Consider the following 16346-nt stretch of genomic DNA (forward strand, 5'->3'; position numbering starts at 1 on the left):
TTATTTTTTTTTTGTTTTTTTTGTTTTTTTTTTTTTTATTAATAATGATTTTTTATTATATTATGTTAGTCACCATACAGTACATCCCCGGTTTTCGATGTAAGGCTCGATGATTCATTAGTTGTGTATAACACCCAGTGCACCATGCAATATGTGCCCTCCTTACTACCCATCACCGGTCTATCCCGTTCCCCCATCCCCCTCCCCTCTGTAGCCCTCAGTTTGTTTCTCACAGTCCATAGTCTCTCATGTTTCATTCCCCCTTCTGATTACCCCCCCTTTCTTTATCCCTTTCTTCCCCTACTGATCATTCTAGTTCTTATGTTCCATAGATGAGAGAAATCATATGATAGTTGTCTTTCTCTGCTTGACTTATTTCACTAAGCATTATCTCCTCCAGTGCCGTCCATGTTGTAGCAAATGTTGAGAACTCATTCTTTCTGATTGCTGAGTAATATTCCATTGTATATATGGACCACAACTTCTTAATCCAGTCATCTGTTGAAGGGCATCTCGGCTCCTTCCACGATTTAGCTATTGTGGACATTGCTGCTATGAACATTGGGGTGCATATGGCCCTTCTCTTCACTACGTCTGTATCTTTGGGGTAAACACCCAGTAGTGCAATGGCTGGATCATAGGGTAGCTCAATTTTTAACTTTTTAAGGGACCTCCACACGGTTTTCCAGAGTGGCTGTACCAACTTGCATTCCCACCAACAATGTAGGAGGGATCCCCTTTCTCCACATCCTCTCCAACAATTGTTGTTTCCTGCCCTGTCTATTTTTGCCATTCTAACTGGCGTAAGGTGGTATCTCAGTGTGGTTTTGATTTGAATATCCTTGATGGCTAATGATTTTGAACATTTTTTCATGTGTCTGTTAGCCATTTGTATGTCTTCATTGGAAAAGTGTCTGTTCATATCTTCTGCCCATTTTTTGATTTATTTCTTTCTCGTGTATTGAGTTTGAGAAGTTCTTTGTAGATCTTGGATACCAGTCCTTTATCTGTAGTGTCATTTGCAAATATCTTCTCCCATTCCGTGGGCTGCCTCTTAGTTTTTCTGACTGTTTCCTTGGATGTGCAGAAACTTTTAATCTTGATGAAGTCCCATAAATTCATTTTATCTTTTGTTTCTCTTGCCTTTGGGGATGTGTCATGAAAAAGGTTGCTTTGGCTGATGTCGTAGAGGTTGCTGCCTATGTTCTCCTCTAGAATTTTGATGGATTCCTGTCTCACATCGAGGTCTTTCATCCATTTGGAGTTTATTTTTGTGTATGGTGTGAGATAGTGGTCAAGTTTCATTCTTTTGCATGTAGCTGTCCAATTTTCCCAGCACCATTTATTGAAGAGACTGTCTTTTTCCCACCGGATGTTTTTTCCTGCTTTATCAAATATTAGTTGCCCAAAGAGCTGAGGGTCCATTTCTGGGCTCTCTATTCTGTTCCATTGGTCTATGTGTCTGTTTTTGTGCCAGTACCATGCTGTCTTTGTGATCACAGCTTTGTAGTACAGCTCGAAATCCGGCATTGTGATGCCCCCAGCTTTGTTTTTCTTTTTCAACAGTTCCTTGGAGATTCGGGGTCTTTTCTGGTTCCATACAAATTTAAGGACTATTTGTTCCAGTTCTTTGAAAAACGTTCTCGGTATTTTGATCGGGATAGCATTGAAAGTGTAGATTGCTCTGGGTAGCATGGACATTTTAACTATGTTAATTCTTCCGATCCATGAGCATGGAATATATTTCCATCTTTTTATGTCTTCCTCAATGTCTTTTAAGAGTGATTTATAGTTTCTAGAATAAAGGTCCTTTACGTCTCTGGTTAAGTTAATTCCAAGGTAACGTATGGTTTTTGGTGCTATTGTAAATGGGATGGATTCCCTGATTTCTCTTTCTTCGTTCTCGTTATTCGTGTACAGAAATGCAACTGATTTCTGAGCATTGATTTTGTATCCCGCCACGTTACTGAATTGCTCTATAACTTCTAATAGTTTGGGAGTGGCTTCTTTTGGGTTTTCCATATAGAGTATCATGTCGTCTGCGAAGAGAGACATTTTGACTTCTTCTTTGCCGATTTGAATACCTTTGATCCCTTTTTGTCGTCTGATTGCTGTTGCAAGGACTTCTAGTACTATGTTGAATAATAGTGGCGAGAGTGGGCATCCTTCTCGTGTTCCTGATCTTAAGGGAAAGGCTTCCAGCTTTTCCCCATTGAGAATAATATTTGCAGTAGGCTTTTCATAGATGGCTTTTATGAGATTGAGATGTGTACCCTCTATTCCTACACTCTGAAGGGTTTTAATCAGGAAAGGATGCTGTATTTTGTCAAATGCTTTTTCGGCATCGATTGAGAGGATCATATGGTTCTTGAGTCTTTTCTTGTTGATATGATGTATCACGCTGATTGATTTGCGAATATTGAACCACGCTTGCATCCCAGGTATGAATCCCACTTGATCGTGGTGGATAATCCTTTTAATGAACTGTTGGATTCTATTAGCAAGTATCTTGTTGAGGATTTTGGCGTCCATATTCATTAGGGAAATCGGTCTGTAATTCTCCTTTTTGAGGGGGTCTTTGCCTGGTTTGGGGATCAAGGTAATATTGGCCTCATAGAATGAGTTTGGTAGCTTTCCTTTTGTTTCTATTTTTTGAAATAGCTTTAGGAGAATAGGTATTATTTCTTCTTTGAATGTTTGGTAGAATTCCCCAGGAAAACCGTCCGGGCCTGGAGTTTTGTTATTTGGAAGGTTGTTTATCACTGACTCAATTTCTTCATAATTAATTGGCTTGTTTAAGAAATCAATTTCTTCCTTTTTCAATCTTGGTAGTTTATAGGTTTCCAGGAAGGATTCCATCTCTTCCAGATTGCTTAGTTTATTGGCATATAGCTGTTGATAAAAATTTCTAATAATCCTTCCAATTTCAATGGTGTTCGTCGTGACCTCTCCTTTTTCATTCGTAATTTTAATAATCTGGGTCCTTTCTCTTTTCTTTTGGATAAGTCTTGCCAGTGGTCTGTCAATTTTATTGATTCTCTCCAAGAACCAGCTTCTAGTCCTGTTGATCTGCTCTACTGTACTTCTGGTTTCTGCTTGATTGATTTCAGCTTTAATTTTGGTCAACTGCTTCCTTGTGCGTGGATTAGGCCTGTCCCTCTGTTGCTGTTCCAGCTTCTTGAGGTGAGAATATAAAAACTGCATTTTAGATTTTTCTATTCTTTTGAGTGAGGCTTGGATGGCTATGTATTTCCCCCTTAGGACTGCCTTTGCAGTATCCCATAGGTTTTGGACTGTTGTATTTTCATTCTCATTGGTCTCCATAAATTGTTTAATTTGATTTTTGATTTCCTGGTTTATCGAGTCATTCCTGAGCAGGATGGTTCTTAGTCTCCAAGTGTTTGAGTTTCTTCCAAATTTTTCCTTGTGGTTGAGTTCCAATTTCAGAGCGTTGTGGTCTGAGAATATGCAGGGGATAATTTCAATCTTTTGGTATCGGTTGAGACCTGTTTTGTGTCCCAGAACATGGTCTATTCTTGAGAATGTTCCATGGGCATTAGAATAGAATGAGTATTCTTTGGTTCTGGGGTGTAGTGTTCTATATATATCTAAGAGGTCCAACTCGTCGAGTATGGCATTCAAAGCCTTTGATTCTTTGCTTAGTTTTTGCCAGGGTGTTCTGTCTATTTCTGAGAGTGGAGTGTTGAGGTCCCCTACTATTAATGTATTTTTATCTATATGTCTCTTTATTCTGGTTAAGAGTTGGCTTGTGTATCTTGCTGCTCCCCTGTTGGGGGCATATATATTTATAATTGTCATATCCACTTGTTGAATACTTCCTTTAAGAATAATATAGTGCCCTTCTGCATCTCTAACTATAGTCTGTAGTTTAAAATCCAATTTATCTGATATGGGAATTGCTACCCCAGCTTTCTTTTGAGGTCCATTTGCGTGAAAGATGGTACTCCATCCCCTTACTCTCAGTCTGAATGCATCTTTGGGTTCGAAATGAGTCTCTTGTAGACAGCAAATGGATGGGTCATTTCTTTTTATCCAATCTGCAACCTGTGGCGTTTGAAGCCAGAATTTAAACCATTAATGTTCAGGCTGAGTACTGAGAGATATGCTTTTAATTCTGCCATGTTGTCAGTAAAGTCTTTGTATTGGCTGTGACTTTCTGTTTTGTATCACTCTTGGGGCCTTTTTACTTTTATAGAACCCCCCGTAATACCTCCTGTAGGGCTGGTTTCGTGGTTACGAAATTGGCTAGTGACTGTCGATTCTGAAATGTCTTTATTTCTCCATCAATTCTGAATCACAGCCTTGCTGGATAAAGGATCCTTGGCTGCATGTTTTTCTCTGAAAGACCTTTAAAAATGCTCCCCAAACCCTTTCTCTCATTCCAGGTCTGTGTAGACAGGTCTGATGTAATTCTGATGCCTTTGCCTTGGTACATGAGAAATTTCTTTGCCCTGGCCACTTTCAATACTGTTTCCTTGGATCTCATATTTGCGAATTGCACTGTGACGTGACGTGGTGTAGGTCTGTCATGGTTGAGCTTGGGAGGGGTCCTCTCTGCCTCTTGGACACGAATTTTTGTTTCCCTTGCTAGATTAGGGAAGTTTTCAGCTACAATTTGTTCAAATATCTCTTCTAGACCTCTGTTTTTCTCCACCCCCTCGGGGATGCCGATGATTCTAACATTGGATCGTTTCATTGAGTCAGTAATCTCCCGTAGCCAACATTCGTGGGCGTGGATTTTCTTAAGACCATCTTCTATTTTTATTTTTTCCTCTATTAACCCATCCTCCAATTCACTAACCCTTTCCTCTGCTTCCGTGACCCTGGCCATCAGAGCCTCTAGTTTTGCCTGCATTTGGCTCATAGAATGTTTAATTTCTGTCAAATTCACTCTCATTTCCGCCCTTAGGGATTGTATATTCTCAGTAATATTTCCCTGAATACTTTTTTCAAGTCTACTCATTATCTTGACCATTGTTACTCTGAATTCCATTTCTGATAATTTGGTTACATCCATATCCGTTACTTCTGTGGCAGAGGCCACTGACTCACTGTCTTTTCTTTGCTGGGGGGGGGCTTCTCCTTCTTGTCATTCTGATGAAGAGAGGTTGCGGGGTTTCCAGAGCCCAAAATTATTGACTGGGTCCCAGGCCGTGCCCCTTGTTTTATAGGGATCTTAGAGATGTGGGCTTCTTCTTTAAAGATTTTATTTATTTACTTATCTGAGAGAGGGAGGAGTAGTTCTATTTTTAACTTTTTGAGGACATTCCATACTGTTTTCCAGAGTGGCTACACTAGTTTGCGCCCCACCAACAGTGTAAGAGAGTTTCCCCAGAAAGGAAGTATTTTTTTAAAAGAAGTGTAAATGTCTAACATATCTTGGTATAATGGAGATTTCAATATAGATACCACAAATTGAGTTGAGTTGAATCAAACATAATATAAGTACTATTCCAGAACACATATGCATATATATGTAATATATATTATATATGATAGCCTTCAATTATATATATAAAAATACCCCCTTTATGTATGTTATATGTGTATCTATTTTTAAATATTTCAACATTGTATAATGAAAAATCTGTTACATCTACTACATAGAGATACAACTCATTGTTTAATGAACTGCATAATGTTCCATACAATAGGTATATTAATTTATTTAATCATTGTTCTCTTTGATGTTTTTTAATTTGCTTAAATGAATATATTCTTAAATATACTCTTCTATCAGTCCATGAATAACTATCAAGTAGATCTGTAAAAGCTGAATGTACATTCATTATTTGAATAGGCGTAAACAAATTGGAATGTCTGCACCAATACATATGCCCTTGAATTTGAGGGTTAAACATAATACATTTTATCTCCTTTTTAATATTGATTCAGCTTAATCTACTTTTGCCTTATCATGTTGGTCATGATGAGTAAATACTAAAATTATGCCAATGATTGTAGTTTTAATATCTTGATTCTAATTTCAATAGAAATGTTTTAAAGAGTTTCCATATTAGGTATCATGTTTGCTACTGATTTCTAACAGATATGTTTTCTCATGATAGGAAGTTTCACTCCAAGTTCAGATTCACAAGAGTTTTGTTATTTAATCAAGAATGAGTGTCAAAATTATTAGATGTCCTTTTCATATCTAAGGTATTTACATTCATCCATTAATATGGAGAAGTTCATAAGTGGTTTTTCCAATCTTCAGTGACCCTTGCAGTCTTTATTAAAACGTTCTAAATCATATCACAGAAGTCTTTTAATATAATGCTGTATTAAATTGCTTATATTTCATTTAGAATATTTTTCTATGTATATGTCAGTTTGGTTTATTGTAATCTGTCATATTCAATATTTCACTAGATTGCGTGTTAGAATTATAGTAATATCATATAACAAACTGAAGAATTTATCTGCTCTGGAAGGTTCTCAAAAAAATTTTCCTCAATATCTTTTTCTTCTCATCCTCATGATTTGGAAAGAACTATAGTTACTAACAGATTATTTTCACAATGATACTTTAGAGTCAGGAAGCAAATTCTAGAATAATTTGCACAACAGCTTTTTTTTTCCCTGTTGAGGATGGCAGTCACTTAATGTGGCATGCAAACTCACCACAAAATTAATGATCAAAAGCTTAAGATGTTGATGACTTTGCTGTTCATATCCAACAACAGTATAGAGATAACATGTTCACAGTCTTAATCTGTAAAAGGTGCAGAGAGAATTTAAATGACGGGAAGAGTCTTATGTGTTTCCTCTTTCTGTACATTCTTCAACATCTTTTTTTTTTTTTAACATCTCCACATCTTCCTTCTTTGTGTAGAGTATTTGTTATTTCTTTTAACCCTATTGATTACATTAAGCAGGATTTGTTTTTCTCATTTTGTAAAAATGAAAATTGAGGTCAAACTGGTAAAGTACTGACTCAGGCAGTTTTTCATTTAAAAAGTACTCAATATATTTTATTATTTTAATTTTTTGTCTTTTACACTAGACAAAAATTCTCAAGGTAGGGCAATGCTTATTTTGTTTGCTGTTATAATCCTGATTTTTTCCATTACCAAAGCAAAGTATGTGCTCATCATAATCTTAATTAGCTTGAATTAAATTGGTCCCACAAAATATCTATTAATTTACAATTTCTCAGTATTATGCAAAGATGAAAGGGTTCAATTCAACAAATATATACTGAGGGTATGTCTATGAGCCAGACCCTTACCTTGATACCATGCAATCTCCAGGTTGAATAAGAACCTTGTATTCAAGATGTTTATAATCTTGTGGGAGAGACTTGTAACAACCAACTCAAATAAAACATAGAATTTTCAAAGTGTTAAATGATGGCACAAAGAGTACTCTTCTAAAGGGCAGAATAGAGAGAGAGTAATTATTTTGCAGTAGGGTGAGTGGGCAAAGAAATCACTGTTTGGTGTTCTTTTCCTTTTCATTCTTAATACTTCCCATTTAACAATTTCTCTCGGTAGCTTACAGAAAGTAAAACAGATATAATAATAATAATTACATCACCAGGGTGCCTGGGTGGCTCAGTTGTTTGAGCGTCTGTCTTTGGCTCAGGTCATAATCCCAGGGTCCTGGGATCAATGGAGTCCCGCATCTGCTCCCTGCTCAGCAGGGAGCCTGCTTCTCCTTCTTTCTCTGCCCCCCGCCTCCGTTCATGCTGTCTCTAGCTTTCTCTCTCAAATAAATAAATGAAATCTTTTTAAAAATTACATCACCAGGGGGCGCCTGGGTGGCACAGCGGTTAAGCGTCTGCCTTCGGCTTAGGGCGTGATTCCGGCGTTACAGGATCGAGCCCCACATCAGGCTCCTCCGTTATGAGCCTGCTTCTTCCTCTCCCACTCCCCCTGCTTGTGTTTCCTCTCTCGCTGGCTGTCTCTATCTCTGTCAAATAAATAAATAAAAAAAAAAATTACATCACCAACAACTGCAATTACATCAGCAATAATAGCTGTTCTAGGAAGGTCAGATATGTAAAGGATCTTCTGGAGTGCAAGTAACAATTGGTAATAGGAAGATCAAAGAAGTGTCTCATCAACAATTGTTAAAAACAGGAAGAGATGACTCAGAAAATGCCAAATAACGGTAATACTGGTCATTTTAACTTTCACTTCCTTGACAATATGTAAATACACATGGAGTAATGAGATGTTGAGAGAACAAGCGGTTGTAAAAAGAAAGAACATTCAATAATTTATAACATGGTTAATTTAACCCATTTGTGAAGAATAGATTTCTAGAAAGCAAAGGGCATATCAATTGAAATTGCCTCTCATGACTCTAAACCATGACAAGCAGAAACTCCTGTCCAATCTTCCTAAAGATGTCATATAATTTTTTTTAATTCTTAAAATGAACAAATTTCTTATTCTCTAAATCATCTTCCAGACCTAACCATTTATGAGTTTAGTTAATTCTGCCTTTTGTAAGTAGGAGTCAACAAATTTAATATAAATTAGGAGCAAGATTTCCTGTATATGACCATTTTAAAACTAGTAATAATTATAAAGTCATTTGATGTATTATATTTCTCAAGGATTATCATTTACAAAGTACTTTTATGTATGTTCTCTCACTATATAACCTTAAACGTTAAAGTAAACACGTCATGAGGCTCATTTTATAGATTAAGAATTTAGGTGCATGTGTTAAATGGATTGACCAACATCATAGAGTTAAGTAGCCAAAAGTCAGCTATACAAGAACCTTCACCTTCAGCCTTCAGGGTCAGTTTAGAAAAACAAAACAAAACAAAAATTGACTCAGATTATTGTTCTGATTTCTAATTATTCTTTGATCTTTGATGACATTATTCTCTACTTATTATCACACAGTGCTATAGAATGAATATCAAAGAAAGCCACATTTTGATAATTATCTTCTTTTCCCAAAGGAAATATTCCTAAGGCTTTTTGATTTTTAAAAAAGTGCACTTTTCCCACTTTCTTAGCAAGTGTCAGTGGAAGTGTTAAAACAGTCACATTTAAGTCTCCTAAAATAGCCAACCCATGAAATGATACAAAGTCTGTTAATTGGTACGAACCCTGAAAAATAAAATTAATTCAAGGGATAAGAATTCATTTGTTGAAATTGGTGATCTATGGATGTAGTTTCACAGGATATTTTAAAGTAAGCCAAATCTTCCTTTCTTATTGACTGATCTAAATGTTACATACTGGAAATATAAAAACGACATTTTTTTCCAATTGAAGTAAAGTAATTGTTGTGTCCCTAATCTGCTATATTACTAAGTATTAAAAGCTAATTAGATCAATTTTAAAATATGTTTTCTTGGGGTGTAAGTGTTTCTACTTAGTCATTATAATTATCAGACATTTTTATAGTTGAGGTGTATTAGCTATTAACCAAAGCACTCAGACCAGTGAAATGTAATGGTATTATTTCCTCACATATTAAAATATACTAATTACATTATTATTATAAATCTAAATGATAATTTAAATGTAACTTCACAGAAAATACAGATTAAAAACTTAAACTCTCCATCTCTGTAATATGAGGGTTTCACTAAGGAGATGAAAGCAATTGGATGACTTGCATAATTGACATTTTCTAATGAGCTGAAAGGAATGTCACTGTGTCCTGATATTAAGCGGATATCAGAATGCACAATGGAATGTGTCTCTTGATGCCCCCAATGGCCTTCTGTTCATTCAAAGAGTATACACTACTGCAGGACGTTTTAATCTAGTTTATTTGTGAGCTCAGGCAGTGTGATTATGTTCAGAATTGAACTTTCACACTGGCCATGAAATTTACTTTAGTCAGGAAGAGCTAAAGAACAAAAGGCAACATCCTCATGATACCTCACACTTGTAACCCAGTTTGTTTTAGGAAACATAACTTACCAAATAGTTCACAGGGCAGGGATCCTTTGACCCATCAAAAGCTACAATGTATCCACTATCTTCATACTTGACATTGCAGTTGGTTGGCAGAAGCTCTTGAGTTTGACGAGCACAAATCAATGAAAAACAGTTCTTGAAAAACAGTAACAGCACAAAATAGAGGAACCAAATTTCAAGCCACTCCTCTAAACTGTAAATGAGATTGATGTGAAGCATTAGCACTTTTTTTTTAATGACTATATAAATGTTTTTATTAGAGATTAAGTGGCAATAGAACATATTAAACCATGGCAAACATCTGGAAGACTCTCTTTAGCAGTTTAATCACAGCATTTCCCAAAGTCTGCTCATACCAGCTATTTCAGCATATCATGGCTTTATGCAAGTGGATGAATATCTGCACTAACTGAAGCATGTTCATTACTCAAGGGGACTCCCTGTTTTCCACTAGCAAATGTGAAAGACTTTCAGTTCTAAAAGTAAGAATACTTGAGAAAAACAGAGTATCTAAACACATTATCTAAAAGTCAAATTAGTATCCATCCTAAATTCATACTACCAGATTACTTCCTTTTAAGCATAGCTGTAATAATTTGTTGTCCTGATTATAAAACTCAACCTCCTCTGCATTCTCCAATCATCTTCCATTTAAAAATGTCCTTACTCAATAATACCTCATCCTAACATTCACAATTCTCTATATTCTGGATCAAACTTTTCTTTTATTGCTTTCACTTCTCTCTTACATATACTAGCCACTGCTTCCAAACACACTTTGCACTATTCCTTCACTGCCTTATTGTGATACGCTCTTGCCTTTCGACAGGAATGTCCACATCAGTGTTCAGCTCTTATAGACTTAATTAACCAAATCAAATATCATTTCCTTCACAAAGCATTTATTCTAGATATTTCCAGTTGAATGTGATCTCTTCCTTGTCTGAATTTCCATGGTGTTTACAAATCATGAATCTCAAATAAACAAGGCAGGAGAGAATATGGTGATTTTTTTCCTTTTTTTTTTTCTGTTTGACTTGTTTATTTGGATTCATATAAGCTTTGAGCATTGCCCAAAGAATATCCTAATATTATGTGTATTATTTTCAGATTTTTAAACCATTATGGTTAAAAAAAATACTTTAAACATTGCTGAAATCATACCATTGTATCATTCAGCTATCATTAAATAAATATTACTAGTAGCTTAAACATACAATACTTATTTGGCACTAGGAAATTGTTTAATTCTCACAACCCTATGAGATACTGATGTATATTTGCATGCAGAGAGGGAAAGATAAGACTTGGAGAAATAAGAAACTCAATCAAGGTCAGAAAAGCAGCAAGAGCTAGAGAGACTTTATGGGCCTTACTCAATTCTGTACTCTTAAGCACTTTATCTAAACTGCCAAACCTTGACAGTACAATGGTAATGAATATTATCCTAGGATCTGACCTAGTGAAAAAATAGGTAAATAACTGGAAATTATTCCACGGTCTGATAAATTCTACAATTAGAGATATATTTGGTAAAAATGGAGTACGATTCAGGAGCAACTAACCTAGTCAAAGAAAGTAATAAACATTTTGACTATTTTAAAAGTGGAGGGATGTGGGTGAGCAAGGGAGCTGGCATTTTTTACAGTAGGAAATTTACAAATCACAAAAATGTTAAACATCATTATACACTGTAATCTCCTTAAGAGCAATGGATATGTTTATATTTTAGATTCCAAGGCTTAGAGAAACCTTAATAACATAATAAAATATTTTGTTGATTGCATTGAGAGAAGTGGCAAATAAATGAATGAAACAATTAATTAATAAATAAATCATTGACCCACAGAGAGAGAGAGAGAGGCCTAAAGATAAGGTCTTTGCAAAAGATCCCCAGGTATATCAAAGATGAATATAGCTGGAGCCAGTGTTTCTCTAGTATGTCTTACTCATTTAACTTGACCATCTCCATGTTGAAGAAATAAAAACCACCTTGTATTTTGCAATGAATTCATTTTTATGTCACTTTTTGAGATTCAATTAACCAATGTGAAAGAAAAAGAAAGTAAGAAAGAAACAAAGAAAGAAAAAGAAAAAGTCCCTAAAAGCAAGGAATACTGCCTATCTTTCGCCATTTAATTTGTAATCACACAAAATGGAGGCAAAGCCCTGTCATCTGTACTTTCAATCAGGTGCCAAACACAGGGTTATGATTCTGTTCTACTAGGAATATTTTCCATTATTCAACGTATTTAATAAACTGTCACTTGAAAGGGGATCTGATAGGCTTTTTCACAATGAATCAAAGAACTGCTCTGCCTTCCTGCTTTATTATGCATGCTACATTTGAAGCTAATGAAGCATAACCTCTGAGCTGATACTTTTGTAGATGAAAGAGACATCATGTCACATCTTCTATTTATTTCATCAGCTACTCATAGCCAACACAAAACACATTGATTGTCTTGCACTTCATTTTTGACAGATGATGGGCATTCTTGTTGCTATCTTGTCTAATCATTTCCTACCATATGCATATTTTAGTTATTAACTATGAATAAAACTACAAAGAAAAATAACCTGTAATATCAATGGCACATTTAATTTAAGAAGTATAATGCAAATAAACTTGATTATTCTATTTTACAAAATTTGATACACTCTCCCCTTCCCCCTAGAGCAAATATTTACTCAAAATAGTTATTTTTAACAAGTGTAATATCACCTAATATTGTTTTCATGAGGTCTCGGTATTTTTGGAAACAAATCTAGAAAATCAGCTCAAGTAACACCATACAATCTTCTCCACAAGTCAGACTGCTTCATTATTAAAGGGCATCAGAAGGAATAATTTATCACTAAAAAAATACTTTCATTACAGTAACAGTCTTCAATGTCACTAATTGACTAACAATAGGCAATTCAATGTGTAATAAAATTCAGACATAAGCTATATTCAATCAATAACATGGTCTAGAAAATAGTCTTTATTAATTATAAAAGCATGTGATTATATGTGATACAAAACAAGTTTGTATATATAAGGTTTAGTAGCTTTTTAAACTTTAAAAAATGCTAATGTAGTATATAACTTTTTAAAAATCAGCTCCACAAATTGAATTTTAAGAATACGAAGTTATTTTGAAAATAGTAAAGGCTTATCATTACCAATACATATACAGCCTTCACTCATAAGAATAAAATATAAGTTTTGCCTACATGCATACATTCACACAGATACTAGACAAATATAGAGTCTTCATTTTATTATATAACTTGCATCTTTATACTTAATTGCTGATACATTTGATAGTGAGGAAAAGTATTTGAAGTAGGATTATAACATACTGCAAGACATTACACACACATTATTACAGGGAAATTGTTTCATGAGTTATCAATCAAAACAGAAGTGGAAAAGCTCTGGTAAGTCAAAACCAACTAATTGGAATGCTGTTCCATGGGTGAATAATAACAAGTCAGTGACATCAAAATTAATAGAGAACAAACCCCATGTACAAAACCTATGTAAAACCTCTTTTATTAAAGATAACTATCAAATATCATTACAGTAAAAATGACTACACAAAAAGGAATGAAAATGAGAATGTGTAATTTAATCAACAAGTAACAATTGGGCTCCAAATTTGGCATTCTCACATATATAAGAAATTGTAGGGTTTTAAAATTTATTTAAAGGAAAGTAAAATATGAAGAGTAAAAATTATTTTTCAACAAAGTAAATATTATCCATTTAAACTCAAAATTAATATTCTGTTCTTTCATCTCTTCAGCTATGCTAATCAATCTAAATCGTGTGAGTCACTGATTCAGGATCCATTTTGGCTAAGGTCTTATTAACTGTGCGCTATACAACTGAATTAATTCTCAGCTTTTAGTCCCCAAGAGACAATCTGGCTCTGTCTTTGCATGAAACAAGTCTGTTCCTAAATATAGTGCTGTCAAGTGTACTACATTAGAAATCAAAAGAAGCCCATTCTATTCTTGTTTCATCCACTCTGGGCCAGTTTCCTCATTTGTAAAATAAAGTGTTAAATCCACACCAAAGCTCTAAAATTTAGTAATTCTAATTCATCCAATACTACACATTCTATATTCATTTTTAAAAAATAGTGGATTAGAAATCCAAATATTCAAAAAATGAATATGTGTATGTGTTCTGTATAAAACACAATTATACCAAATACAGCTGTTGTTATGTATAATCAAAGTGTTTATTGATGAAATAAGTCTAGTTATTCTTATTGTGGTATCATGTAATTGAAAATATATCTACATTTGTCCTTTATGTGTCTCCTAAATCAAAAAAAGCTATTTCATCCTTTAATCTTCACTACACTAAATAATTGTATTCTAGTAAAATGTTATATCAAACTTCAATTTCAATTTCTCTGTAAAAATCCCATTGTTAACCTATTCTGACTCATAAAATTCCTGGGTAACTTAATCTCATTGGGAGTATTGTTTTCAAAATTGTTCGTATCATATTATCTTACTCTATTCAGTATCATATTTAACAGCTATCTACAAAGATTATAACACTGATTACATGTCTATGGATTGTGTAATACCTAAATTCAGTCTTTTATAATTCTTTCACAGCATCTTTGATTGTCTAACTATGACCCTTTAGAAAGTGTATTTGTCCATGTCTTCCTAGAATATACATGTCAACAATAAATTAACATGATGAGAATTTAGTAGTTAAGTGCCTCAGTTCAAGAACAAAGCCAAAATTTGGCTGGACTGCTTTTTACCCTGCATTTGTACAAATCTCTAGACCTTATCTTTCTTGGATATAAAACCCCTAGGACTAGAATATACTTCATATGGTTTTCATGAGAATCATATGTACTATGAATATGATGTACCTAGAATAGTGTCAGAGTACATGATTATTGTTTTTTAAATGTTGTTATATTTAATTGTATAAATATTTCATCAAATATATATAAATTATATATGGTCATCATTGCATTCTAGATTTATCTTACTGATATTCCTTCATGATATAACATGCAACATATAGTTATTATAGGTACCATAATATAGATTAAATTACTTTGTATAACTAAGAAATAGAAATAATAAAATCCTGAGACAAAATTGGGTATATTTAAAACATTCTATTTGATATGTGCAGATGTGATCAAGCCTTAATTCTGCATTTCAGGGATTTATAAACTTTTTTCAAGTATTATGTTCATATTGAAAATTTCATCAAATGGAAATACATGTTCTCTATAAGCTCAAGAATGAGTGAAAGGATAAATTTGTCAGACCTACAATACAAAAATATAAATATAAATATCTGTAACTACCATAAACATTTATTGTTCAAATACGTTGAATCACAAATGAGGTTCTTGTTAAGTTTGATTATCATTGTCTTGGTTTATCAGCAAGCTACATTTCTCCTGTGCTATTTAAACATACTTCATTATTTCTGCATTTTTGTGCAGTTACAAAACAATATAAACTGGATTTGACATAAAGAAACATATTCCAATCCTATATCTGTAACAAATCAATGCAATATGCAAGTCAACAAACATGCATTAAATTGCTTCTCTATACAAGATCTTTTCCTAAGTGCTAGGGACAGAGATTTGGCAAATAAACCCTAGAAAATTTCAAAGTTTGTTAAAAGAAGGTGAAGAGTGGGACATTAAATTTTATTTAAGATACAGAAATAGGGATCTCATTGATGAAATCTATCTAAGGGTATAATTTTGGATCTATAATCAATTTTGTCCTACTGGACCATAAAAATAACTAGTAATTCTTATATAATCCTATAAGGCCTTTGTATTATGATTTTATGTCTTTATATCAAATTATATGATTTGATAATGATTCCAAGTGAAAACCCAAGCTGATGACTATATATAGGATGCAAAACAAAATTCTAGCCTATCGCAATATATCAAATGTCATCCCAGGAAAAGTATTGTTGAGTATTGATGGCTTTTTTTTTTTTTTTACAAACTAGAATTCCCAGGAATTTTCAATATTCAAGTGCTCAAAGAGCTCATTATTGTCATTTGACATTAGGAGACAAATGGTTCTTTTTGAGAATATCTGTTCCCATCCTCTGATAGCCTCTGGGAAATCTCTTCCTTAGAATCAATCCTACTTTTACTGTGCACTCTTTGGTCAAGAACTGAATGTCACACAGATACAAAATACTTTCATTCAACTCCATTCCTTTGTCTGCCGATACATCATTCAACAATGGATTTTTTACGTAGTACCAAGAAGTGTAAGCTTTAAGCCTTTTATTTCCTGTGAAATTCTGTCATCTTTTAAAGCTTGGTTGGTGAGATCTAAGCCTTTACTTTTTAAAAATGTTTCACATCCATCTAATATGGTTGGATGCCATGTGAATATGTAGATGTTGTGCTGATG

The sequence above is a fragment of the Ursus arctos genome, unplaced genomic scaffold, assembly GCF_023065955.2.
Source record: "Ursus arctos isolate Adak ecotype North America unplaced genomic scaffold, UrsArc2.0 scaffold_18, whole genome shotgun sequence".
Classification (NCBI taxonomy): domain Eukaryota; kingdom Metazoa; phylum Chordata; class Mammalia; order Carnivora; family Ursidae; genus Ursus; species Ursus arctos.